This window comes from Peromyscus californicus, unplaced genomic scaffold, assembly GCF_007827085.1.
Source record: "Peromyscus californicus insignis strain IS unplaced genomic scaffold, ASM782708v3 Scaffold_16__1_contigs__length_79575227, whole genome shotgun sequence".
Lineage (NCBI taxonomy): Eukaryota > Metazoa > Chordata > Mammalia > Rodentia > Cricetidae > Peromyscus > Peromyscus californicus.
In genome coordinates, this window is record NW_026294458.1 from 59,247,973 (window position 1) to 59,272,165 (window position 24,193).

General features: G+C 36.4%; 2 long non-coding RNA genes across 17 annotated transcripts in view; one reads left to right on the forward strand and one right to left on the reverse strand.

Annotated features, from left to right (window-relative positions):
• LOC128112177 (uncharacterized) overlaps positions 1-24,193 on the forward strand; it is a 610,610-nt gene that overhangs the window by 258,400 nt on the left and 328,017 nt on the right. The window lies entirely within an intron of this gene.
• LOC128112176 (uncharacterized) overlaps positions 1-24,193 on the reverse strand; it is a 35,788-nt gene that overhangs the window by 3,596 nt on the left and 7,999 nt on the right. The window contains exons 2-7 of one of the 12 annotated variants that reach the window (XR_008218879.1): positions 22,684-22,762; positions 19,327-19,465; positions 12,260-12,355; positions 11,109-11,311; positions 5,517-10,664; positions 161-376 (exon numbers count right to left, since the gene is read on the reverse strand). This is a non-coding gene — a long non-coding RNA (uncharacterized LOC128112176). Of the gene's footprint in view, positions 1-160; positions 377-3,727; positions 4,057-5,516; positions 10,665-11,108; positions 11,312-12,259; positions 12,356-19,326; positions 22,763-24,193 lie in introns of those variants that run through there. The other 11 variants (XR_008218878.1, XR_008218877.1, XR_008218871.1 and 8 more) reach the window with 11 other exon arrangements.

The window sequence follows — 24,193 nt, forward strand, 5'->3', positions numbered from 1 at the left end:
CATTTTTCTGATCTTTGTTTTATTACAAACAGTCCAATGTGCCGGTATAATGTGCATTACTCCTACCTCTGTTATTTACTGCATTTTATTCCTGGTTTGCTTCTTTTTGCTTCAATGCATAATTGATAAAGCTCTTCTCTATCACAAATACAATTTGTACCTGAAGGGGCCTTCATAGAGAGCATGTCTTCCCATTTTAAAACTTTCAGTGAATCTTTTAGCATCTACGCATCAGTTCTGTCGCCATTTCTTTTTTCAATCTTCCCGTTTTGTGAAGAACATCACAAGTCCAGGTCTTGCCCCAATTTTGTAATCATACATCATTGGAGAGTTCTCAAGTCTTCAAGTTCTCTGCTCTTATGTCCTCATAAGTGTCCTTTAATAAAATTAATAAAGGGGATGCCAAAAATTTAGAACTTCAATTTTTTTTCTCCTGAAAATCTGTAACCACCAGCCTTCTAAAAATGTTTCCTTATGGTTGTTTATTATTCATCTCAATGGTCAGACGATAGACTCTAAATGTAAGGAAAATATTTGTTGTGTCTTCCAAAGGGGAATTTAGAGAGCATGTGATGAGTAGGCTGTAGGATAGACACAGCAGATTTTAAGTGCTGTGTTGCTAAGTAACAGCTGTTGACTATGGAAGGTTTCTGAAGTTCTCCATACCAGTTGTCTCATGTATAAAGTGACAAATAACTTTAAAAACTTTTGGATTTTAAAACTGTCATGAGAAAAAACTGAATTAGAATATGTAAAATACTTATAGAGTTTAACATACAGTATATGCCTTATGTATTCAAGTTAATGATGTTAATTAGGTATTTCTAATTATCATCATTTCTATAATCTCAGAATCTCACCTTGTACTTGACTCAGCCCAGCTTTCAACCAATATTGTGTTAGTGAGTGAATAAAATGAGTTAACGGTTGCTGTAATTGGCACAACTGATTCAGCTACATTTTAATAATATTCCCATCTTGATTACCTCACTATTAGGACTTTACTTCTTTGGAAATTATCTTTATCTATCCAAGAGAATTTCATTCAAATTCTCCCATATAAGTTAGTAGGGCTCTGCCAGCTCGGTAGAGTACAGGAAACATGAATGGGGTAGAAATGAAATTATTAGTGCAATGGCCTCATGCCCCATCTTCTCTTTTGTTGACGTTAAAAATATTGCTTCACACAGCATCCAAAATAACTCTTTAGCCCCATAAACGGGGGAATGTCCCTCTGCTCTTTAAAAGTTTATAGTAGTTTCATTTTACACTAAAAAGAAAATTCACACTCCTTAAAGTCTAGCCAAAATGACCCTGGCTCTGTCTCTGAATCCGTATGAACCATATGTCTTACCTGGCAGATCACAAAGTCATGGAAACCTTGATCTTTAGAGAGATTCAGATCATCCTGTGCTTGAAATGTGCTGCCTCTCTCTACAAGAGCTTTTTTTTTGTGGATTCTGACTGGACTCACATCTTGCATGGTTGAATTGTGCTTTCCTCAGATATCTTCCTTAATCTATTCTTCCTCCCACCCAATCATATGTTTCTGCTCTATCTTTCTTCTTCAGAGATTATCAATTTACCTGTTGACTTGCTTATGACTTTCTGTCTTTCCCATTACAGTGGAAGTTTCATGATCACAGGGACTTTGTCTGACTCATCATTTTGGCCGAACTCTTATTATTAACTATTTGTTAAAACACACCAAGATGCTGGGTGCAGGAGCCATTTCACAAAGAGTCTTGTAATGCCTTGTTGTAGAAACTGGATTGTACCAAAAGGCAGCAGAAGCAGTCAAGAGATTTAGATGATTGCCTTGTACATTTGAAGAGGCTTTTCTCGAGCAAGAAAAGTTTGAGCCTGTCCTAGAAGAACCAGTGGAATTAGATGAAGGGAAAGGTGCATCCTACTGAGACAGCCTGAAGTGAGTGCTGTCCAGATATTCCACAGATTATGAGATGATTTAAAAGGCTAGAGCAGATGAACCACTAACTGCTGACATTTTCCTTCACACTAGTGGTAGTGGGAATACTATCATGGTTGGAATGAACCATGAGATGTTATTTCTTGGCAGCAAGATATGAATTATCTCTTGGGTGCTCTTGAAGTTCTACTACTGAAGATAATGTAACAAAATCCTTCTGATCATGTAGATTCCCTCTGAAAAATACTTTGTTTTCATTTGGTCCTCTGATGAGAGCAACAAAGACTTCTCGAAGCCACCCATCCCAACTTTCAGTGTACATGAACCTAGATCCAATGATGTAGTGATATTCCTGGGGTTAGAGATCAAGTTTACTCTCAAGACTTCCTAACATACGTTCAAAGAATAGTATTCTTAAACTGTGACTTCCTCTCCACTTAAATTTGTCAGTTTTCAAGCTATATTTTAAATTGTTCCCCTTAGCTATTGAATTCTTAAAGTAAATTTGTTCTCTGGATGAATTTGGATTCACCACATACAAGATATCTTCTCCTAATAAGTCTAATGAACATGTTATTTATAAGAGAGGCTAAAGGGTACTAGAATTAATTTGGGAATATCCTCCAAACCATTTGGCCTTCTTAAAAGTCTCTGTGAGGATAATACACAGTTCTTCTGATAACAAATATTGGCCTCAGAAGGTTGTCAGGGACCACCCACACTGTATAAACAAATACTGTAAAAGGAGCATCAGTGTTTATTTTTATACTTTCAAGCATTTTTTATCAAAATATCTCTGGAATATAAAATAATAAAACACTACCCCATATGGGACATTCTTCCTTTTCATTTTGAGGGAGAAAATAAGGCCACATAAAATTGTGATTCAAGTGCAAAGTGATCTGGTGATGTCTTTATTATGTGTCATGGAATTCTGTCTCTCCTGTCCTCCAGGGAGCTGTGCCCAGGATAAATGTGCGTTTCCTACAGTGTTTGTGCTGTTGCTCAGCTAAAATTCCTCCTCAAAAAGACAGAGTGGAAGAGAGGTGCCAAAAGATAGCCTAAACTGAAAACAAGCCAGATAATAAATTATCTAAAAACTCACTTTTACTAATATCTGAATTAAATATATTTTTAAGACTAATTTTTTTTCCTAGTTTATTTTACTATTGTGTCAATTTATAATTTGGTTGTTTACTTTGATCTATAGATGTATACACTAAAGTTTTCTATTTCTCTTCTGCAACATTAATACAGCAGCTGTAGGCAAAATCAACATTGCATGGCTTGTGTTCTTTTGAAAACAATTTAAATCCTTTTTTTGGTTGTGAATGTTGTGAGACTATGACTGTCTGTAAAATAGGAGGAACTGAAGGTTGAAAACAGGACAGAGCAGTGTAGACACTATTTGCTGGGCTCTAAGGAACATTCTGCAGTCCTTATCTTGTTATGATATCCAAACAATTCATCTTGATAGCTCACACACACACACACACACACACACACACACACACACACACACACACACTCACTCACTTTCATACAGATGATTTGATTGGATGAAGGAAGATGATTTTGTCAGTATAATTTTCACCACTGAACCACCTGTATTTTTCCATATTTAGACATAATTTGTGCTGCTAAATCAGGTTGCCCTCTAGCCAGAGTGGTTGAACTTTGAATTTCAAACAGATACTTTGTTTGCAACTGTCATAGGACATTAGTTCTCAGCATAAAATGACTGGCTGTTTTAAGTACAAAAAAAAAAAAAAAACACCCCCAAAAAACCACAGAAAATGGTGAGCAGAATTCTCTTCTTTATTTGCTGCCCACTGGCAAAACCTCAGGATGTTGTCATTTGAATTTCTATGACGTGCTGTCATAGCTGTCACCAGAGACGTTTTCTGACCACCTCTTAGATGCTCTAGCCACCAGCCCACAGATGGAAGCATGCCGACACCACATCTCAGCAGCCAGCGTTTGCAGGACTCAATGCTTTCTTTTCCTTTTCTTAGTGGTTTCCTTCCTCACCACCTCTGGGAAAGCCACAGCATCCACAGGAAGAAGGCAGTCCAGCATCAACAGGCTGGTCCCCCATGACCTCACACCACGCCTGCCTCGAATCTGCCCTTCAATCCCAGGGTCAAGAACAGTAAATAAAAGAGAAAACATCCCCAGAGGACCAAATTTAGTCACTGCTTTCAGCTTTCTACATGGAGTAAGTTTTGGAGGAAACGTTATACTGACTTACCTTATGTCTCCTCTTTTCTAGTCTCTCTAGATTTACATAAATAATCTCAGGGGATAATGTGCTATATACATCTGTATATTTGAGTATATGTGACATGTATACAAATACACAGAGAAATACTTCAGTGTGTGTATATATACACATGCCCACAATACATATAAATGCACACTTATGTACAAACAGATATAATACACACTCAAAATATATACGTACACCTTCATCTTTGACTTTAAGTGAATGGCTATATTTAGCTTCTTTCCTTGAAAACCAACCCTTTGTACCTTATTGGGTCCAATATGACAGAATTGTAAAACAGACATTTAGTCTAGTCTAATTTTTGAGGGAAAAGCAACACTTCACTTTATTCTATTGACTTGAAGGTTTACCAATAACTCTGATTGCTGTGTGCTGTTATGTATTGTGTATTACATGAGATTTAGAAACCAGAAGTTAAATGGCTAAGATTAAGAGAGTGAAATCTATTTTGATTAATGGACTTTTAATTTCAAGCGCAGGAAAACTGTGTAACAGAGAGTCAGGTAGTAACGTCTCTACATAAAGGCATGAAATTTAGACATAACGTCTGGGATCTTCAACCTAGTAAGTTGAAATCAGGAAACAAAGGGCCCTTTAACATATTTCACACATAATTCACACATAGCCTGAAGTAGTTCGAATAAATATAAGAACAAATAATGTACTCTTAAATGCCCTGATGGAGACTCAAAGAAAGTAAAGATAACCTCCTAAGAAGTCAGAGTCATGTTTCTTATTGTGAGAGATCTCACACTTTGGGCTAAGGGGGAGCATAATAAGAATAAATATCCAGTCATAGAGCTAAAAGTCTTGAAAATATTGAACAAGATACCTATAAATTTCTCTCATCATAGGATGCTTTCCATAAAGGATTTGATGAAGACTTTTTAAAAGTATTTGTGTTAAGAGGGGAGGATATAGGACAGCATCCTAAAGAATGTCTTCCTTCCTCTGTAGCTCCTACATGAGAGGTGTCTCTTGAGCCAGCTCTTTCTTTCCTCAATGCAGTACAGAGCAAACATGTCTATCTTGGCCACCATTGCCAAGTTCAAACACTTTTCTTGGAACAACATCTTCCTCTCAGTATTTACTTTCCTATTGTTCTATTTGGCCAGCATCCCCATAAGCACACAGACTAGCCTGTCTAATAATTGCTTATCTTGTACAATAATGTAAAAGATTTTAATAGTTGTGAATGTGTCTTCTATCTTCATAGTCATGGTTTCTGTTGATTTCCAAGGTAATTTCATTTATCCAGTTGCTGACAGAGGAGCCTTCTGAAGAGCATGTTTTGTGACTTACCAGAGAGCATTAGTGAGATCTGCTTTTAGTTACATGGATGATGGACATGAAGGAATCTTCTGGGAGAAGTTCTGCTGAGTTAGAAGTCCTGGTGGATGTGTGGGCTCACATATGTGCTCTCTCTATGTTCTGCACCTATGTGACAAAAATCATTGAAATAGAGCTTCGTGCAAAGATCAGGAAAAAGAGACGGAAATTAATCATGAAGGATTAAGTGCTTCATATTTACAGATAATTTAATTTAAGGATATACAAAATCTTAGCAAAGTTAATTTAAAGCTACAGAACCCCTACATGGTCCTGTTTGCTACTAATTACTATCAGTGACACATTGATGAAACAAGAGCTAAGATCTACTAAGAAATAAAGCAAAGCAAGCACCACTACCTACTGCTGTTGTTTGAGTTCCCATCTCCTTGACTTGTTTCTGAATCCACTCTGGTCTCTTGCCATGGCCTATGCCAGGTCCTTATTCATGGTTTTCTTCATGGAACTGACTGGTTGCTTACATAGAACTTGCTGTATTCAGGATTGTATTGCAGAAAATTCTGGATTATTACTGTTTCGGATAACGTATCAATTCTATTTCTTGTTTATTTGATTTACATAATTCCTATGAACTAGCAGGAATAATATTCACTTGCAATTAAAACAACACTGCCTCTCTTGCAGTGACTTCCAACTCTTTATTGGAGCTTTTAGAATCAGGGAAGAACTCACAATGGAAATGGAAAGGTACAGTTTGTAAGAAGCCTTGACCATTGGCATTAAAGCCTTTCGTCTTATAACTGATAATTCTTCCTACATTACTTAGAAAATAATCAAATGACATGACTTCTACCTGGATCATTATGTTCCTATAAGTAAGTTTTAAAGTAGGCAAATTTATGAAAAAAGTACTGGGAGTGCAGATTTTATCTTTTTAATTTTACTAGAATATGCTCATTCTGTTATGATCCATCATAAATGGCATAAAAGGCACACTGCTTAGGGTGGTTTGACTTTCTGATTCTTCTACTTTAGATGATGTACAAGCAATACTCACTCATTAGAAACTACACTTTGAATTTTGATTTTTTTCTAGTTTAACTATCCCTTCTCATGATGTTGGACTGCTACATCTACCTGCACCTCTCTCCCATTCAGCTGCCTAATTATATTAGAAACAATCACTACAGTATAGTGCACTGTGGCTGAGTTATGATGTTCAATGAGATAAGGTGTAGGTGGAAGTTTCTGTCCTGCCAGCGCTCCCAAATAAACACACTGAGACTTATATTAATTACAAATGATTGGCCAATAGCTCAGGCTTGTTACTAGCTAACTCTTACATTTAAATTAATCCATATTTCTTATCTATGCTTTGCCATGTGGCTTGGTACCTTTTCTCAGTACTGCATGTCTATTTTGCATCTCTCTGTGTCTGCTGGCAACTCTGCAGTTCTGCTCTTTCTCCTAGCATTCTCGGTTTAGCTCTCCCACCTAACTTTATCCTGTTCAGCTATTGGCCAGTCAGCTTCCTTATTACTCATATTCACTCAGTGTAAAGGAATATCCCACAATAGGATTGTAAAATATGTTTTCAGTGTATGATTCTTTTAACTTACAATGGTTTTTATTGCTATATAACCCACTTGTAGGTTAAAAAGCATTTGTAACAATAAAAAAATAGTACTTTCATCAAGCATTGTTGTAAATTTTCTACATATATGAATATAATCCAGACACCAGTTAACATCTAATTACTCATGGAAATCATATGGTATCAAGTCACAAAAAGGTTTTTGTTAAGTTAAAATGTTACGAAAACATAATTTTTGACCAAAGATTGATGCTTTTGTATTATTAGTAAACCATCCAGGTTTGAGGAGATGACCATTTGGTTTCCAACTTTTAAGCTGAAATCCTCATCAATTTGGATGATGTGGCTGCTCTTGGAGGTGGAAATTTCCACTCCACAATAGTGTATATCACCTTTTTTTAAAAAAAAGAACCATTGCTTCTTGATGGAACAGTTAGTGAGTAGAGCACATTCCAGTCCTTTCTGCTTGATGATTGCCACAGGGGTGATTTATAAATAATTGTTTACTTAGAAATATTTCTCTAGAATTTTTCTGGATTTTGCCTTATTTATTAACTCTATCAAAACATCTTCTGATGCATTAACATTTTGTAGTACTTATTTGTATTTACCTATTTTGTGTTTTGAGCATTTCATGCATGAGTACAATAAAATATGATCATAGCCACACCCCATTTCCCTTTTCCAACTGCCCTGTAACCTCTAATACATCCTTATCCTGTTTCATGTCTTCCTTTTTAATGTTGAAAGGTAATGCACATATAATGTATGAAGATATAAAACTAATAAAAGGCCTATTATGAAGTTGACTTAGAAGATCACACATTAATTTGTTATCCAAATGTAGCACTAAGACTTGTGGGGCTTTTGATGATTATAGTACTAAATACCCAATATAATCAACTTTTAAACAGAAAATTTTTTGTCTCTCTGGATTTAGAGATTGTGATCAAAGAGCAAGCAGAATCTTTGCTCTTAGATCTTAGAAGGCAATGGTAGAGAACACATACAGAGATGTTCTTCACTTCATGGGCCCCAAAACAAATTAGAAAAAAGTATGGTCCCAATGTCATGAGCATCTCCTCTGTTGTTCCATACCCAATAGTTTCTACCACCATCCAGTAATATCCTGTGCAAGAAATGAGATTTATAGCCACATGAGCATCTCCTCTGTTGTTCCATACCCAATAGTTTCTACCACCATCCAGTAATATCCTGTGCAAGAAATGAGATTTATAGCCACAGACTTTTGGGGAATACTTATCTAAACCATAGTTGATCTCAAAATGATCTTTTAATGACTGTAGCTGGAGAATTTTTCTCCAGCTCCCCCCGCCAAGTCCCACCAGTTCCGGAGCCCACTTATAAAATAAACACACAGAATCTTACATTATTTAAACTGCTTGGCCATTATCTCAGGCCTATCATTGTCTAGCTCTCACTCTTATATTCAGCCCATTTCTATTAATCTCTACTTTGCCACGTGACTCGTGGCTTACCGGTACTTTATTTCTTCCTTGTCTTGGCGGTGGCTCCAGCCGGTCTCCCTTTCCTTCCTCCTTCCTCAATTCTCCTCTCTCCTTGTCCCGCCTATACTTCCTGCCTGGTCACTGGCCAATCAGTGCTTTATTTATATAGAGCAATATCCACAGCAAATGACATTTAGTAATGTTTTTTAAATAACAAAACATATCTGTATGATTAAATTTTCATTAAACAAAACTAAATGTATGGATACCATCCTTTTAAACATCCTTTTAAAACTAGATGACCTACTTAGAGTTAAATTTAATGGCAGTTCGCCTATTAATTTTTCCCTCCTTTGTTTTTAAAAAAGGAAAAACGTTTTAAATACATCCACTAAAATGCCAGAATAAGTGTTTGAATGTCTAAATTCTGGGCATTTGATTGACTGCTTGATGAAGTAGTCTTCTAGAATTTTATATATTTTAAATAGTCACAATTCTTGTCAAGTGAGTGATCGCTTCACTGTGGCCTTTACACCAGGTCTCCTTTTCGTGTTGGGATGCAGCTTTCCCCATGGATAGATCTCCTCACCACTGTACCTTGCCACAGCATTTCCTTGTCAGAAAACTATAGCCCTGAATGATGTTCAGAAGACCCTCTCATTTTTTTTCTAAGATAAATTTTAAGCAAATTTGTCTCCTTTACGTTTGAATTTCCTTGCCGGAACATTGGTTCTCTGAAATAAAGAGGAAAAGACAGCCAGTGTGACTCCACACCAAAGAGACTTAAACCAGGTGCCATTTCCCACACAAATTTGGTGTTTTGACTACTTGAAAGTCTGACATCACACATTCTCTTATAGAAAAAAAGAGTTTGACTCCAGTCATGGTTTGTTATCATCATGAGAAAAAAAAATGCATGATATGCCATGTATTCTCAGCAAAAAGGAAAAAGGAAAACAGAATACCTTTATAATTCTAATATAACCACCTCTAAACGGAGTCATAGACATCCTAAGTATGACTCTCATCAGCTCTCTGAAAGTCTCAGCCTAGAACTGGAAGGCACTCAGCTAATGGTGAAAAAAATGTGAATGAAAAATGAATGATTAATATTTCCATGAAAATCTCTTGAATTTAAATTTTTACCAACCTCAAAAATGAGGCTTGGTCCTAGAATAAACTTTTTTTTTTAAATAATGGTTCTCAGAAATAAAAATATCCAAAGTTTTTCACTGTGATATCATACAGAAATGTAGCTGAAGTTTTCCTGGTCCCACCCAGCTCTCATGGTCCCACAGTCCAGCAGCCGCTTATAAAATAATCACTTAGAAGCTTATATTAATTAAAATTGGTTGGCCATTAGCTCAGGCCTACCACTGACTGCCTCTTACATTTAAACTCAGCCCATTTCTGTTCATCTATATGTTGTCACGTGTCCTGTGGCTTTACCTGTATGCCATTGCATACTGCTCCCTGGATGGTGGGCTGGTATCTACTGACTCAGCCGTCCACCTCCTGGAATTCTCCTTTTCTGTTTATCCTGTCAATACTTCCTCCCTGGCTACTGGCCAATCAGCATTTTTTTATTTATTTTATTTATTTTTATTTATCAACCAATCAGAACAACACATTCACAGCATATAGAGCATCCCACAGCACAGAAACTTAGTTTAATGTATGTTATATTCTTTGTAATAAAGTAACTGAAATATTTGTTATTATAATTTTTCTGGAATAAATTGTACAACTCTTAACAAGACTTAATGTAGTAACTCTTCTGGGTTTTTAATATTAGAATCATGAAGACATAATACATTTGAAAGTTGTGTCCCAAGATAGTACAGCTGTTTTCCTTTCTGACAATTCTCTGTGAAAGATGATTGCTTCTTCACCTTTTGAAATAGAACTGTTCATGATACCCCTAATAATATGTCTGATTTTGCTAAGTACTTATCTCTTACCGTGATGTTACCACAAAGACCTGGTTGACTTTGAAAGGGAAGTGCCCCAGTCCCATGTCTCCAGATGCTGTCTACAGAGTCTGCATAGTTATGTATATAATCCCAACAAGAAGCTGTAATCCCACTATCTTCTGTTCTGGGAGGTTACAGACAAATCCAGAAGGAAGGACCATAAAATAATACCACACTAATGCAAATACAAGAAACACAATGAAATAACCTAGACCTGACCTATTTGAATATGGCCATTTTAGATTTGTAATGGAAAATATTGAACAAATGAAAAATAAATCTTCAACATAAATTTTAGAGAACAAGAGATAAAATATAGGCTGTTAGTATTTCCATTCTATAGTCTTTCTGCAGTTTTATTCTGTTTTTCAATGTTTTCTTTGAAGGCTGCTTAGACATATTGGGTGAATACTTGCTCAGAATACACATTTTGTGGCATTTTATTTATTGTCCAGTATTCCACCCTCCAAATGGGACATGTACATTTGTGAGGTGTGTGTGTGTGTGTGTGTGTGTGTGTGTGTGTGTGTGTGTGTGTGTGTGTTGTGCAATGTGTGCAAAAGCATACCTGTGGAGTCCATGGTTGACATTAGTTATCTTCTCAGTCACCTTCCACTGTATTTTTTGAAAAAAGGTTCTCTCAATGATGCTGGGTCCTCCCTGTCCATCTAGATGAGATGGTCAGTGGGCTTGATTAATCCCACTTGTCTCTGCCTCCCATCACTGGGATCCCAGGGATGTTTTCTGCACTGGCTTTTGTTTACGTGGGTGCTGTGAATTCAAACACAGGACCTCCTTCAGCACAGGCAGCATTTTACCTGCTTAGACATATAAGCAACCAATAAAGCATTTTGAGTAGGCAGTGGAGCCACACATTAAGTGTATGCATAGAAGATGCTGTTTTATGATAATGATGACCCACTCCTTCAACATTTATTAAGCACTTTTTATGTCACCAGGGCAAAATTTTTTTGCTTTCATGGACCCCATATTTTAATGATGAATGTACATTATCAATAATCTAAATAGTTCAAGTAATAGAATATGTTAATAGAAGCAAATATGATTGAAGAATAAATGAAGGAGAGTGTAGACTAATAACGGGTAATATAACAATTATAGGCAGACTAGTCAGTAAGACCATCAGTAAGAAGGTAACTCATAATAATGACCTGGACAGCCTGTGGGCCACTCCAAGTCTATAACTGAATATGGAACATTCCAAAACAGTGAATAAAAGGCTGTTTCCTTTATGAGAGGTGGATGTCCACAAGAGGCTTGAAGTGAAGGAATATTGAACAATAAGCCAACACTCAGTGCTTAAAGGAGACTTAATTTGTTTCAGTAAACATCACCTTGGAACTCAAAGTTTTATATATATATATATATATATATATATATATATATATACACACACACATATATAATCACATAATATTTATACATTATATAATATAGGACATGTATATAATATATCATACATATATACATATTTATATTATTGCATAATTTATATTATGTTATGTAGTTATGTCTATATTATATACTATATAAATATATGTGATTATATTATAATATATAGTATATATTATATAACATATATTACTTTGAGTATATATACATATATATGAATTCGAATATTTTGAAATCAAATATTCAATTCACATCACCAAACTTTACTGGAAAATGCTAGATACTGTAGTGAACGATAGTTCTTACCTTAAGTTTTCTTGGTGTAGTGAAGAATGAGGATATTTTTTAAATGATGAAAGAAAAATAGTTCTTACCAGGCAGGAGGATGACACAGATGCATTCCTGTCAGGAGTGAGAAGAGTCAGACAAGCACTAGCTAAGACACATGTTCCTAAAACATTAAATTACTGAATACCTTGATATAACCCAAATAAGTCAATGACTACTTGTGGAAGAACCTGATTACAACTCAACCTTAAAAAAGAAAAAAATTGCTTGAGGAGATAGTAATCCTAGAATCATATTAAAACATGATTGCACTTTGTTTTGAAGAATACATGGTGTCTGCCACGTGTCTGGAAATTTTATCATCCACTTGAAAATGTATACTCTCACTGTTTGTTAATTGAGATGGCTGAAAATCAAAGTATGATGATGTAAATATCCTAATGAAAGTGCCAAAGACCTTCACTTACATATGTTTAATTAAGAAATATGGCAACAGATATGATAAAAAGCTTTAATTTCAGTATCCTTATTAATACCATGCAATGTACATTTCCCAGCCTAACAATTTAGTGATCCGGGTATGGTGGCTCACCCCTGTATTCTTAGCCTTTGAGAAGTTAAGGCAGGAGGATTGCTACAAGTTGGAGTCCAACCTGGGCTAGAGAGGGATACCTTGTCTCCACAGAACCACAAACAAACAAACAAAAATCTGATGACAATGAGCTTACATTTTAAGAATTTGATGTATTAGTGCTTTTGGTCCACTGCTATATTTTCTCCTGACCTTACTCCTGGGAATGCACACACCTTTTACTTCTCATGCTGCAGAACTATAATATATTTAGCATAGAATTCTCTATTATTTTTAGGCCCTAGTGACTGCAACTGTGAACCGGTTCCAAAGTGCTGACATACAGTTATTCTGTAAAGGAACATATTATGTCTCCCTTGGATAGGACCTGGAGACTTGTGAAGGGTGGAAACATTGTCAATCTGTTTCTCAATTCCTTAAGCACTGTTTTTTGTTTGTTTGTATGTTTGTTTTTTATGATTTATCTTTGGCTTTCCTTATTGTCTAATGTGGTGATGCTTTTATTTTAGTCTCAATTATCATTTACTCTACTATTTCAAATGATTTTCTCGTGCTATTAGGTCAGTACTACTTAGATCTCCAGTTGGAAAGATAGTCTTATGCCTCTCTGTCTCTGTCTCTGTCTCTCTTTCTCTCTGTCTGTCTCTCTCTCTGTCTCTGTCTGTCTCTGTCTGTGTCTGTCTGTCTGTCTGTCTGTCTGTCTCTCTCTCTCTCTCTCTCTCTCTCTCTCTCTCTCTCTCTCTCTCTCTCGATGTTAGATTTAAAGAACTTAGATATTTTCCCTAAGTAGGGGAAATTTCCAAGTAGATAGCATTCATTGAGAAAGGCAAAGTGACAAAAACAAACATTCAGAAATGTAATTGTATTAGAGAAATTTTCTCTTTACTAAAAGACTTTTGGTTTAGCCATTCCACTGAATGTTTCATGCATTTAAAATGAAGCCAAGTGGAAAGACTTTTCCTTACAAGGTGTGTCATCTGAAACACTGGTATTACCAGGTCTTATTGGTGGGACAACTCATCTTATGCCATACTCAAATCATCTATCTTATTTTTTCATAAATACTCTTAAAGTTCTTTTATCTCTGGCAACAAAGAAATCCGATTAATCCTCTTGCCACGTTGTTTACCAGACTCATTTGTTAGAGGAATCCTCTTTTTATATCAGATCAAAGAACATATTTCTGTGGCTAGTGTTTCATACACAGTTACTGGAAGTTTACCTTAGCAACTGCTGACAGACTAGAATTCACATTTAATTAGCAAAGAGACTCTCTTTGTTTTGTGCAGCCTCATAGATAGCTTGCTACTATTTTAGCTTCCTGTGTGATAGAGCTTTTAGTAGTAAGCAGGACAGTGGTAACTGGCTCCCTGTACAGCAATACACTGAGAGTTCTTAATTTACTTTTCAAGAATTTACCAGTATCATTTTGTAACAACTAAAGTTTGTGTATGCTTGGCTTCTATGGAAATTCATTGAATTTGGTGACAGTAATTCATTGACTATCACTGACTAGAGCTGATTATCAATGTGAACACTTGGTATTTACCTGGAACATAATTGACAGACACCACCCAAACTGACTTCCTCTCATCCTACTACTCTGTGAGATTCGACACCTGGAGCGTTTACTTTTCTCATTTGAATTGGATAATCAGAATAAATTTATTTTAGTCCTTAGGACTCTGCTTAGATGTCCTCTCCCTAAAAATGTTCATCTACTTCATGACTCCATCTTAGTCACTATCCGTGCACTGACACTTGTCTTAATTTCCTCAATGGTGACAGCTGTTTATCCGTACTTCTGCAAGATAGCCTCAATGCTTTAGTGTTTGTCTTCATTGAGCTTTACTCATACTCCTCTTTGCACTACACGTTCAGTGAAATGTGATTGATGGGACTTGATAGTCTGTGATTTCCTCCTATTCAGAGACCAACAGGGTTGTGTGCGTAGTGGGTACATAAAATGGAATGGCATAGCAACTTAAATACTGGCCCTAATGATCCTTCTGTGACAGGAAAATAACATTAGAATGCAGATCACAAAGCACGTAATGGGTTTTCAACTAGTTTACACCAGGATACTTCATAAGAAAAGGAGGATATTCTGGAATTTAAACTTCAGATATAAGTGGTATGTTTTCTTGTTGTTGCTTTGGTTCTGGCTGGTTATTTTAGCCAAATAAAAACTTTTTTTAAAATTAAAAATATGTCTTTTAAATCAACATTGTTCCTACAATTTCATTTCTAAATTTTTGTTCTCTTATTTTTTATTTCCCTAAATTTCTCTTTACAGTTAAAAAATATTTCCCCATCTTCATACAGCTTTTAATTTTTTGAATTTAAAATATAATTATATCATTCCTCCTTCCTATTTCTTCCCTCAAGCCCCTCCCATGGATGTCCCTTGCTTTCTCTTGAATTCATAACCATTTTTCTTCAATTGTTTTTACACACACACACACACACACACACACACACACACACACACAGAGCTAAATATACAAATATATAATTATATTCCTAAATATGTAAGCCGCTCAGTTTATATAATGCTACTTGCATTTATATGATTTCAGGGTTAACCATTCAGTGTCGGGTAACTAATTTGGGGGCTCTTTTTTGTTGAAGACTGTTTTCTTCTACTCCGAGTGATCATTATTTAAAACATTAGCAAGTGTGAATATGAGCTATAATTTAGAAACATTAGCAGTCCACTTCCTTCCAAGCCATAGCTATGAGACTAATGAAAATCATTTCCTAAGCTGTAGGACTATATCTCATTTCAACATTATGTTGTGCATTACTGGTCTCAATTTAAACTTTTTGGTAATGGTGCAGAGTTTAGAACAATGATTTCCCTTAGAAAATGTAGCATTCCTTGTTTATCTATAGTTCTTTGTCTAGAGTTGGTATGGCTATGGGTATTGCCCTTGTTGGGGGTCTTATTTAAGTAGCCATATTGTTGAGACTTCATAGATGTAGTGTTTCTAAACTTTCTGTGAGACACAATTTCACAGCAGACATCGTGGTTCTCTGCATCATCCATGATGTTTTCTGATCTTTGGATGAAGGAGCTGTGTAAACTGATCAGCTGAAGTTGGGCACCACATGAACTTCCATGGTTCAAATTATTTCAGACATATAAAAGTTTTCAAAAGTGCTACAGAAATATCTTTATAGTTTACAATCACTTTCACCACATGTTAATGATGCAGGTTTTTCTTTTTTTTTTAACCTGGGACTTTCTTGGCTCAGCTATTCTTGACTCAGGCTCCTTAGGTGCTGGACCCTCATTGGTCATCAAAGATCACCACAAGTGTGTTATCTCACACCAATGAAATTTAAAGACACAAACTATATGCAATCTGCAAGCTTTATTAAGGTGAATTAAAGAAAAGTAAGAAATTTCCAAGAGAAAAGGGAGTTGGTTTCTAAGAGAGGAACATAATCACACTCTTTTATCTAGGCTTTTTATAGGGTTGTCAAGGAAACTGAACAAAACTGAGGTAATTTTAGTTGATATTGGTTAATTATCTGGATTATTGTAGGCTGAGCCAATGGAGGGTCCACAAGCTGTATGCATGTCACCCAGGCCTAATAGGTTGATGATCATGTGTTGTCTACACTGTGAAGCTAAGGGAGGTCAAAGCTCCTGTCTGTTTATCCTTGACTCATGCTTACTTTGTTGCTGACCCTGACTATAATTTGTTAACTACTTGTTGCTACCTCTAACCTTGCAAACGTCTCAAGTCTTGTTAATTCTCTTTTTCAGAGGCAGGGTTTCTCAACCTTCCTCATGCTGTGACCCTTTAATACAGTTCCTCATGCTGTGGTGACACTCAACCATAAATTTTCATCACTACTTTATAGCTGTAATTTTGCTACTGAATCATAATGTAAGTTTCTGATATATGGGATATCTGATATGCGACCCTTGTGAAAGGATCATTGGAGAGCCACACACAGGGAGGTCTCAATCCATCTATTGAGAACCCCTGCTCTAAGGGCTGGTCTTGGGTCTCTGCTGAACATGAGGCTTCTTGTTGGAAGTTATTGTTACTTATAGTTTAGTCTGTTATAATGATTTGATTGTTTGTTAGAAGGAAGAATAAAAAGGGGGAAACAGTGCCTTACATATATTCCTTCCAGGAGTTGGTTGGGGAAACTGTGAGAATGCTATTGTAGAGCCCTGTCTCTCTCTCTTATCTCTCCAGTGAGTTATCTCATACCAAACTACAAGCTCTTTTGTTCATCTCTCTCTCATTGTTCTTGACCATGCCATATTAACTCTCCATCTTCCTTTTCACCACAGCATCTGTCCTCATTGCAACACATATGAGCAACTTCTCATTGCTTTTATTTATCATGAGCCCATTCCCTTATGAGATAGAGATAGAGATAGAGAGGGAATGGGCTCATGATAAATAAAAGCCTCATTAACTTCTCACATGGTTGAAGTAGAATTATAGAAACCAGGAGATTAATTGAAATTTTCTATTAATTAGTCTATAAACTACTCACATTTTATGAGTTGGTTCAAGGAAGCTTTCCCCCTTCTGCCTAAAACCTAATCCAGAATCTAACAGTTGAGTCCATTCTTTTTTATGCAGCCTACCATTGCCTTAGTCTTACATTCTCCAGAATGATTAGGAGGCTTGTAATAAAAACATGCTAACTAATGCTTTTCAGAATATCAGTCTCAGGTTATCACATATGCAAGAAGTCATTATTCCACTGAGACATAGATCCAGAGTCTCAGGAAAAAACCCAGAAAATGATATACCCTAACCAATCTGAAGTCTGACTTCTCTGTCATGTCACTGAAATTTCTCTCTCCAGTGCCTATGGCCTGCTACTAGCCAAACATGTTTATTATGTGCACCACTTAATAACATCGATTATTCTCTATGAATCACTTACAATCTCAAAAAAAAAAAAAAAAAAACAAGAGTGAAACAGTCTCTCTTGGTTCTGCTGTTTCTTTCCTAAATGTTTCTTTTTATCCTCAGTTTCTCTATCACTTGGTACATATGTTCTGCAACTCTGCAAAGGTTCCAAAGCTAAGCTCATCAGCTTTGGGCAGGTAACTCAGTATTTACTTCCAATTTGGATAATTCCCATGAACTTTACTGCTGAATTCCCAGTAAATAATACAACTCCATTCATCACCAAACCAAAATCGTAACTATCTTTCAATCATATACTTCTTATTAATCTTCCTCCACTCACTCACTTGGACTAAGACTAAATCCACTGATTATGTCTGTCTTTACTTTGTCCTGTTCAAACTAACCTGTAGTAGTATTAGCAGTAAATAGCAGCAGCAGCAGCAGGAATAGTATTTTAATCCAGGCTGCTCTCCCTCTCTTGTTCCATGTTTGAACATGCCCAGTTTTCATTTAGGAATGGCATACATCCTACCTACCACAGGAATGTGTTCTGATATTCTCAGTGATGCCATTATGTCCTGTAATATCTTTCATTGTAAACATGCATGTACTGCTTTCCTCGGGGACCACAAACCCCTCAGGTGATGTTCGTGGTTTCCATAAACTAGTCCAATGCTTTATTTATAAACTGATTTTTGAATTGACCAGAAACAAATTCCCTCTGGATTCTTATGTTTTGCATTATTTAGTCAACATTGAAGTACCGTGCTCTTCCCAGAGATGATGTTACTCTGAAATAGGGAGCCTATCAGATTCTTCATATCCATCCTACCATCCATCTATTCAGTTATAAGCTATTATTAATAAACCCCATATAAAGCCATGCATTCCCTGACAGTTCCTGAACAATCAATATGTTTAATAGTTAATTAAATCAAATTGTTTCATTACACTAACTGTGCTAAGGCAAAAAATAAAATGATGTATTTTTTTTTTCTGTGTTTCTCCCATTAGTGATCAGCAAAGGAAACAGGTACATGATCTGATGCTTCAATTCCGAAACTGATGCTGTGCTTTTCATTTATCCAATTAGGACCTCTTAGCACCTCAAGTAGGTGCTTACAAAACAGCATCATTTATAGAAACAACAATGCCCAGATGTAAGCCCAGGGACAAAGGAACAAATGCAAATTCAATACTTTTCAAAAGAGAATATGTACATTTCTGATCCCTGGAGAGCATTCAATAAATATCAGGTGTACTAAAATCAATCTACAGTTTGCTGGTGGTTCTGTGCATGAATCATTTAATAAAGTTTGAATTTGGCTTATAAACACTGATATGCATTTGAGATAAATATTCACATGTAAACGTGTAAGTGAGGACCTTCACAATCTAAAAGTCCTCAATTTCAAGGTTTTAACAAAGAAAAGAAATAAAAACAAAATATAGTAAGTGAATAGCAAAATGTAATCACATTTCTAGTATCCTACTGTGTAGTTATTTGTGAAACGGATTAACATAAAATGATGCATACTGACAGTAGTCACTCCTCTACACAGTTATGAAACATGAACACAGTGGAATCCACATATTCTTACTTCCATCAGCTTGGCTTGACACTAGGCAATCAACCACAGCAAATTGAAGACCTCCTTCTGCAGGGATCCTCAATTCCTCTGTCTTAGTTTTTCATTCAGATCTCTGATTCAGGAGCCACTTGTTGACTTTTTAGCTAACCTGTGTAGAAAATGTCTGATGGGACCTGGGATCTGAGGACCTGAAAAAATGGGACAGACTACAGTCTAATGCTGTAGACAATCTGACTTCATTTTCAGTGTACTTTTATACATGAACACAACAAAGCAGTGATCTAAGAAAAGTTGTTTGAGTTCAGAAAAACATGTAAATAAATGCCAGTAAGCACATACTACATACTGACAGAGTAGCCCCTTTCCCAGAACTTTCTCAGAACAGACCAATTTAAAGACAATTGCCTGGCATGTACTATAGATTATATCTGGGAAATCACAAAAGCAAGGCAAAAGGCCATATCCAGATTCAAGACACACTGGCCAGATTGGGTTCTATAACTACATTATGACATCCAATAAGAATAAACATATCTTTTTTTTTTTTTTTTTTTTTTTTTGGTTTTTCGAGACAGGGTTTCTCTGTGTAGCTTTGCGCCTTTCCTGGAACTCGTTTTGGAGACCAGGCTGGCCTCGAACTCACAGAGATCCGCCTGGCTCTGCCTCCCGAGTGCTGGGATTAAAGGCGTGCGCCACCACCGCCCGGCAAGAATAAACATATCTTATAAATTGAATGTAAATGTTTAACACAGGAGGCATGGAATCACATCCAAGAACAATCCAGGAAATAAAAATGCACGTGAGGTAAAAGGCTCTTAGCTCTTTTTCCTAGAGCCTCTCTCACAGTTCCCCAAGGCATTGCTCAGCCATGAATCATTCTTATGACCAAGTTCCAACATATTGGACTGCTGACATGTATGTCTGTGCACTATGTATGTGTGGTGCCTGCACAGGCCAAAAGAGGGTGTCAAATTGCCTGGGAGTATAGTTAGTTACAGATGGTTGTTAGCTGCCATGTGGGTGTTGGGAAGTGATTCCTGTTCCCTAGAAAGAGCAACAGGTGCTCTCAAACCCTGATCCATCTTTAGCCCTCATCGCAAGCAACGATTTTTAACCTTAGAAAATGTGGTTAGTACTTTAGGTCATCAAAGTCTTCGCCGTGTGTATGCAGCAGTTGGTTAAAAGATCTTGATGCCTAAAGGACTTTTAAATGACTTGCAAAATCAAGTTCACATAACTCATGTGCATCTAGTGGCGTGGGGGCTCCTCTGTTTCTTGATGTTTTTACAATTAAAGTCCTTTCTAGGATTATATATTTGGAATGACTTCTTTTTACTCCCTATCCTATTCAGAAGTCTCTCTATAGGACCTCCTAAGACTGTGGTAGTAGACAGGGACAACCAAGAACACAAAAAGGAAAAGAGCTAAAGGGTCATTTTAGGTAAAAGACTAAAGAAACACTATTCTTGGATAATCCCCACTACCATTTTACCTCACCAGCTTCATTTTTCCTCTACTAGTCAAGTTTCAGAAACCAGCTGGGATCTCCCGCTCCCCCAAGCTCTCTTTCCCTCGACCCTCGCCTTACACTACCCCCACTCATGTCCAGGCTGTTCATGTAGATCTCATTCCATTTCTCTGTCATTGGGCGATCCCTGTGTCTTTCTTGGGGTCCTGTTTTCCAGGTAGCCTCTCTGGTGATGTGAGTAGCAGACAAGTCATCCTTGTTTCATGTCTAGTATCCTGCTATGAGTGAGTACATACCATGTTTGTCTTTCTGAGTCTGGGTTACCTCACTCAGGATGATTTTTTTCTAGATCCATCCATTTGTCTGCAAACCTCATGATGCCATTGTTTTTCTCTGCTGAGTAGTATTCCATTGTGTATATGTACTACATTGTGTTTATCCATTCTTCAGTTGAAGGGCATTATTTGGTCTGATTCAGTTAGAACCTTTATTCTGGACTTAATGTTCTTAGGTTTTGGATCGAGAGCAAGCGTTATTTAAGATAAAATCTGTTTGGGATATGGCTTGTCTTGGTTTCTTTCATGTTGCTGTGATAAAATGCCCCGAGAAAAGCAGCTTCAGGGAGGAAGGGTTTATTTGAGGTTACATTGCAGGGTCATAGTCCATTATGGTGGAGAAGTAAAAGTGTCAGGAGCTTGTGAAGATGGTCACATTATATCACAATCAGGAACCAAGATCAATGGATGCTCCTGAACATCTTACTTTCTTCATTTCATGCAGTCCAGGATGCCTGGAATAATCCCACTAAGGTTAATATGGCTCCTCTCACATCAGCTAACCTAATCAAGACAATCCCCCCACTAGCGTGTCCAAGACTACTATCTCACTACTGATTCTTGTGCCTATGAAGTTAATAGTTACCACTAACCATGGCATATATTAATATGCCTTATGTGTATTCCTTTTCTTCCAGAAGCCCTAGAGATGGTCAATGAGTTTTGGTGAGGATGCTGATGACACAAAAATGTTATTTACCTAGCATGCCTTTGCAAGTTCAGTATGAATGTGATTAAAGTGAACATTGGAATTAAAAAGTTTTAATGAATTTATTTTCATTAATATTCCAGGTGGTATTAGCCATAAAATTCCTACCTTGTGACTCCTTTAAAACTAGAAACATTATTCAGAAAAAGAATAAGTATTCAAAATCTATTTTGCTGTTATATTTGCTTCACTCTCTAAAATGTGAAATTTTTGCAAAGGAAAACATTGAAACTCCATTAAAACATAGACTACTAGTTTATTATGAAGTATATATTTTATGGGGCACCTATTATTTTAAGCTGTTCTACTGCTTTTAACCCTTGTTATAAAAATGTTAATTTCTGCTGTTTACAGTATTTGTTTTTCTAAGAATTTATATTTTTAAAGGACTTATTTTATGTATATGAGTGTTTGCCTGCAAAGATATGACACCGCTCCCCATCTCCATGGGCACTGAGGAAAAGACTTAGTGCTTTCCTACTTCAACATCATATTTTATTTTCACTGAATTCTGTTAAAACATCCTTATGTGGTATCTATAGCAACTAATGTCTAGTTTGTGTTTTTCATTAAATTAAACATGTCAGTTGTAAGTAAATAGCACAGCATTTTTGAGATTTCTTGGTGGGAGATATGACATTAGTCTCTGATAAACATGCAGCATCATCATAGTGACCTGTGAACATGGCCCCAAATGATAATGTGTTCTCCATCTAAAAGGCAAGCAAGTCACGTAGGCTTCCTCAGGCACTTTGAAATATTTTGGGAAATGAGTTTTTCTTCTTCAGTGAATCACTTTTCCAGAAGAAACCATTGAAATCCAATAAGATCAGTGCAGAATGCCACAAGATTACCTAAGTGGTGGTGTTAGTCCTCAGTCCAACGCTCACATCCTCCAGAACTGTCATATTTCTCCCAATGCAGGAGCATCACCTTTGGCAAGAGAGAAAGCAGAGGATAATGGAAATAGAATTGCCATGTGTAGATGACCCCAATCCCTCTCACAGCAAGTTTTATTTTTCCTTAGAACCCTCAGAGTCACGCTTTGCTTACCACCCACCCAAATGCCTAGGATTTGCTTTTAAAACAATCAGCTATTATTTCTCAAACATAAACTTTCAGCAGAAATAACTGGGAACTTGAGTTTATTAAACTTTTACATTCTTAACTGTGGCCCGAGGGGTACTTTAAATTCAACCATTGGCTTTCTTATGCCCCCAAAGCATACAGTATGAAGTAGATGAGAAGTAATTATGTAAAATACCCTTTCCAAATCCCCAGTCTCAGATTTCTGCTGGATAATAAAGAAAGAATACATAGTGTCCATACGATGGAACACACTAGACATAGATTGAATTTCTTGAAAAACTGAAAAGTAGTACTAATGAATAAAATCATAGCCCCAATTATATATCATAATATATACAAATGTGTGGAAACTGAACTGGAGATGAAGGTAAGAGATTAAAGAATAGTTCAATGACCTGAGGGATGACATAATATAGAATATTAGGTAATTATTCCAAGAACTTGTGTGAGGGCTGTATGTGCTGACTAGAACATTTCCCATGGTATACATTTGGGGAAAAAATAAACCAATTACAGTGTACTTTGAGAACTTTTTTGTTATAGGCAACACTATGTCAAATTAAGCCTTGTGGACACAGCTTCAGTGTATTTGTTTAGTGAAAATATTGAATGCATATTTGTTCACACAGTTTAATTTTCTTGAAAACTCTGCCAGACTAGTGTCATATTGAAGGAGTAGAATGCTATATATTCATTTTATATAATGATAACAATAATAATAATAATAATAATAATAATAATAATAATAGCAGTATAGATTTTGAGGCTAGGAAGGTCTTTCTTTCCAGAACTGCCTGGTTTTATAGCCATTGAACTAATATTCAAATGTTTTCCTGCAACATAAGCTAAAATTAGTTGCCATTCTGCTGAGTGATGTTTATTGGAAAGTCATAAATAATCTATTCAGTAGTAAAATAGAAACTCTCTTGGGTTGGAACAACATTCTTAAATTGTATACAGCTGTATTCAGATCAGAATCTATTCAGCATTTTCATCTTATCGTTTTGCAGAGTAAAGTGACTCGCATTCTCTTCCCCTTGCTTTGCTTTATTGGATTTCACACCTGTCTCAATCCCCTCAGTTCACACTTGTACCACTAGGGGCACCGTCCTCAAGTCTGGCAGAGCTTGATTGGTGATGTCAGTAGTTCTACTCCATGCTACCGCTGGAGGATGTGATTTGGAAGCAGCTCTATTTTTGTTGCTTCTCCTGGCACTCTGTACCAGTGTGTTCACCAACAGCCTGCTCTCTTAATTAAAATCCCCTCGGACTGTC